The sequence below is a fragment of the Panthera uncia genome (genome assembly GCF_023721935.1).
Source record: "Panthera uncia isolate 11264 chromosome A3 unlocalized genomic scaffold, Puncia_PCG_1.0 HiC_scaffold_11, whole genome shotgun sequence".
Lineage (NCBI taxonomy): Eukaryota > Metazoa > Chordata > Mammalia > Carnivora > Felidae > Panthera > Panthera uncia.
In genome coordinates this window covers 5,535,403-5,540,089 of record NW_026057578.1, presented here as the reverse complement: position 1 = coordinate 5,540,089, position 4,687 = coordinate 5,535,403, and the positions used below count along the sequence as shown (strand labels likewise).

Sequence of the window (4,687 nt, the reverse complement as noted above, 5' to 3'; positions counted from 1 at the left end):
GAGGAAGAGAGGAGGGGTCACCACGGTCGCCCCCTTCCCTGGAGGAGGAACGACACTTGCCAGGCACCGGCTCACTGGCTGCCCGCCGTGCTCGGCTCTGCCCCTGGGGTGTCCTGTGGGTCCTCAGGCCCACCCAGTGAGGCACGGGCCCCGTGTGACCAAGGAAGCTGAGGCTCATGGGGACAAGTCATCCATGAGGACAGAACCTGGGTTGCGCCCCTCCACAGCTCGAACTTTCTTTTAAGTTTATACATTTATTTTGAGAGAGAGAGAGCAGGGGAGGGGCAGAGAGAGATGGAGAGAGAGAGAATCCCAAGCAGGCCCTGCACTGTCAGCACAGACCCCGACACAGGGCTCGAAGTCACGAACCGTTCGATCGTGACCTGAGCCGAAATCAAGAGTCGACGCCCAACCGACCGAGCCGCCCAGGTGCCTCCCCGACGCCCTATCTTTTATTTATAGAGGGGATGACAAGAGAAGAGAGAAGCAGAGGGGAAAAGAAGCCTCTGACAAGGGGGCCAGATGAGGTCTCTGCTCTGGAGGACTCTCCGGGCCCTGCCTTGACTTCCCCGAAGGGAGGGCCTGGCTCCGCATTCGCGCTTCCTGCAGGGGCTGTGCTCCCAGGGACTCGGGCTCAGCCAGGCCCGCGGGCAGGATTTGGGGCCTGGCCCGGGAGTCTCCCCAGAAGGTGGTGCTCCCCCCGTGGGGCTGATTCTTCTCCCCAACCAGGAGTCTGGCATCTCTGGAAGGCTGGGGAGGTTATTTTTAAACCTTACAGCTGGTTTTTATCGTGGCTGCTGATATGTACGTGTGGAAAGGCCGGGTTCTTTCTGCTGACACTCAGAACAAACTTTGCAGATGAGGAGGGATGGTGCTCATAGAATGAAGGCCTCGGGGGGAGGGGCGGGGGGGATCCAAGGCTGGAGTGAGTGCTCCGTCCCCACCTGGGCTCAGGGAACAGAGGGGGCAAAAGAGCCAGGTCCAGCCGGCAGGTCTCAAGGCGGGTGACGGCAGGGATGAGGCACGTTCCAAACAAGGTGTAGACTGACGTTTGGGAAGCCGGCGTGGGATTTTTAGCAGCTTTGGGCTTTCTTACTTATTTCCCTGTGGGGAGGTGGCCGAATATAGGGGATGAGAGTATGCATTTGGGAGTAAAAAGCCTGGCTTTGAGGGGTGCGTGGGTAGCTCAGGTGGTTAAGTGACCGACTCCTGGTTTCGGCTCAGGTCGTGATCTCACAGTTCGTGAGTTCAAGCCCCGAGTTGGGCTCTGCAGCTCAGAGCCCGGAGCCTGCTTGGGATTCTGGGTCTCCCTCTCTCTCCGCCCCTCCCCCACTCATGCTGTCTCTCTCTCTCTCTCTTTCTTTCTCAAAAGTAAATAAATAAACTTTAAAAAAAAGCCTGACTTTGAGTCCTGACTCTGCCTTTAACAGTTGCGTGATCATGAGCGTATCAGTTAGTGTTGCTGCGTGACAAATGATCCCCAAACTTAGTTGCTTAAGACAACACGATTCAGCCAGTCAACAATTCGGCTTGAACCATCGCCTGGATGGTTCTTCTGGTCTGAGCTGGGATCCCTCATGCATCTGTGGTCAGCTGCTGGGTCAGCTTTAGAAGCTTTGCGGGAGGCAGCTGAGTATCATCTAGGGCGATGGCGACAACCGGGTGCTGTGTGTCTCCTTCTCTGGCGGGCTTCTTCGCCTGATGGAGAGAGGAGTCCTAGAAAGAGAGAGCAGAAGCATGCGAGGCTGTTTGAGGCCCAAGCTGAGGCGTGGATAACATCGCTTCCAGCAATTCTGGTATCCAGAGCAAGTCACAAGACCAACCCAGATTCAAGGAGTGAGGAAATAAACCACCTTTTGACGGCTGCAGCTGCAAAGTTGCTTGCAAAGTGTTTTGAATAGAGAGAGGGATGGCGGGTTGAGGTCTTCTTTTCAAAACTCAGTGTACCACACTGAGTACTCACGTGGCTCTTTGAGCCTCAGTCTTGTTGTTTGTAAAGTGAACAACATGGCTGTTGTGTGAACTAAATTAGACAATGCGTGTGAAGTCATTGCGTGGTGCCCGACAGAGTGCGTGCTCACAGCTCGAGCTGTCACGATCCCTTAAAGGGAAGGATGACTCCCTGCCCCTCCCTGACAGTGTCTGTGAAACATGTCTGGAGGCTCAGCTGCTTTCTGGAGGAACGTTCTGGAAGAATATATAGTTGCAAGAAACCCACCGGGGCCAGGAGCCTTTTTTTTTAAATATTTCTTCCACGCTCCCAGTTCATCTGGACTGAAGTGTATCAGGCATAAGGACTCAGACTGTCTGTCCCCCAAGCCACGTAGGTGTCTTCATTCTTCCATTCAACAGCACCAAGCACGTCCACGCGGACACGCACGATCCCATTCACGTATGTGCATTCACATGCATACCCGCACATCCGCATGTGCACACACACACATCCACAGACACACGTGCCTGTTTACATGCAGACACAGCTGGCATTTCACACATTTGCACATATACACCCCTTGTACACTCACACCCACATGCACACTCTCGTGTGTGCCTGCATGCATTGTGTAGCACACCCACGTGCTCCTGCAACACACATGCTGTGCACACTCACATGTGCACATTCACACACAGCTCTCCTCATTTGAGTCTCACTGCCTCAGTCGGCTGTGGTCCTGTAGACCGAGAAGCTGTGCCGGGCCAAGGCCGGGGTCAGGAGACTCATTTCCACCCTGCTCAGCCCCCAGGCTGTGTGACCTTGAACACGTTCCTTTCCATCTCTGGCCCCCCAGTCGCTAACAGTGACAGCCAGCATTTGTGGAGCGTGCCTGACGCGTTGTTATCTAAAACTCGCAGCGGCCTGACAGATGGGGAAACTGAGGCTCAGAGAGACGAACGACCTGCCAAAGTTACCCAGGCCATAACCAGAAGACTTGGGGTTTGAACCCAGGTCTGGTCTCGCTGCAGAGCCCGTCCTTCCAGCTGCTTGCTACACGGCTCCCAGGCCCACTCCATCCCCACAGTAAGGGAATGCTGTTATAATCCCATTTCACAGGTGAGGAAACCGAGGCTCCGAGAGCACAGTGACACCCCGAGTGCTCTGCCCTGTAGCCACATCGGGCTTCGTTCCCTCCCTCCTTTCCTCATACCAGTCCCCCTGACCTCAGGGCCCTTGCACCTCCGCCTCCTCCCTTTTCGAGTTGATGCTTTGCGTCCTGTGGGTCTCAGCTCAAACTCCACTTCTTTGGGAAGCCTCCTTCTCTGACCCCGAAGCCAGAATACACCATGCACGTTTTCTACTTGTCATCATAACACATTGCCATCGTTTACCTGTGTCCGAAGTGCAGCGGGTTCACCCAGCTCTGCACAGGGTCTCACAAGGCCAAATGCAAGGTCCTGGCCGGCTGAACTCGCCTCGGGAGGCTTTGGGGAGCACCTGTGTCCTGCTCATTTGGGTTGTTGGCGGGATGTGATGCCATGGCTCGCGGCCCCTTCCTCCAGCCTCGGGCCAGCAGCATCGGGGACGTCCTCCCTCTGCTGTCTGTCTGCGTCTCTCTTTTGGTTTTCCCTTCTATTTCTTCTTCCTCGAGGCCTAATTGACATGTAACATTAGATACGCGTTATCTTCAACTTTGAACGTTCCATCGGACCCACCTGGATCATCGAGGATAAATACCTTCCCCTCAAGGTCAGCTGTTTATGTTGTTTTATTAAAACGATTTTTTTTAATGTTTATTTATTTTTGAGAGGGAGATAGAGTGCAAGTAGGGGAGGGGCGGAGAGAGGGAGGGAGACACAGAACCTGAGGCCGGCGCCAGGCGCCGAGCTGTCAGCACAGAGCCCGCAGGTCAGCTGTTTAGATAAATAAGCCACGGGATGTCACGTCCAGCATGGTGACCATCGTTAATAACACCACATTGCATAGTGCAAAGTTGCTAAAAGCCTTAAAGCCCTCGCCACCCCAAGAAAATAAAGAAAGAAGTTTCTGTAATGACGTGTAGCGATGGGTATTAACTAGACTCTTGTGATTGTCGCACGCCGCAAGCCAACGTCACGTTACGTGTTAATTATACTTTAGTAAATAGCTGACTAAATGAATGAATTTAAAACAATAAACCAAGATTTCCTCAACGTAAACTGAAATGGAAAATAAAACAAGGAGTAGGAATTAAAAAAAAAAAAAAAAAACAGAGAGAAACACGGTTTTTACCTTGTTCCCTTGGCAGTGGGTTGTTTTAACTTGCCTAGATGTCCCCACTCGCTCCGTGCCTTTCTTTCTCCTGTTTGCGGCCTCAGCGGCCCCACAGCTTTAAGACCTTCCAATCTACGCCTATGAAATTGTCACGTATATCAAACGTACATTACGGTTAAAGTTAAGAAAAAAGAATTTGGTTGATACGTGAAAAAAAAAAAAAAAAGTCAGCTGTTCGGTGACCTTAATTCCTTCCCTTGTGTCTGCAGCCCTAATTCCTTTATGCCATTGAACCTAGTGTTCTGGGTTCTGAACCTAGTGTTCTGGGTTCTGAACCTAGTGTTCTGGGTTCTGGGGACTGGGCCGTGGACGAATTTGGGGGACGATTATTCTGCCTTCCGCACTTACCTTATTGACATTTTCTACCACGTGCGTGTCCCAAATTTGTTATTATATATTCATTTGTGACGTTCTTTGTTTTCTGTCTGTCTCCTTCCC

General features: G+C 52.4%; 1 long non-coding RNA gene across 1 annotated transcript; it reads right to left on the bottom strand.

Annotated features, from left to right (window-relative positions):
- Positions 1 to 632: 632 nt before the first annotated feature.
- On the bottom strand, positions 633 to 4,286 carry LOC125936465 (uncharacterized). Its single transcript, XR_007462024.1, has 3 exons — positions 4,208 to 4,286; positions 3,328 to 3,589; positions 633 to 1,716 (listed from the first exon to the last, which is right to left on the bottom strand). It is a non-coding gene; the product is annotated as an uncharacterized LOC125936465 (long non-coding RNA).
- Between the last annotated feature and the right edge of the window lie 401 nt (positions 4,287 to 4,687).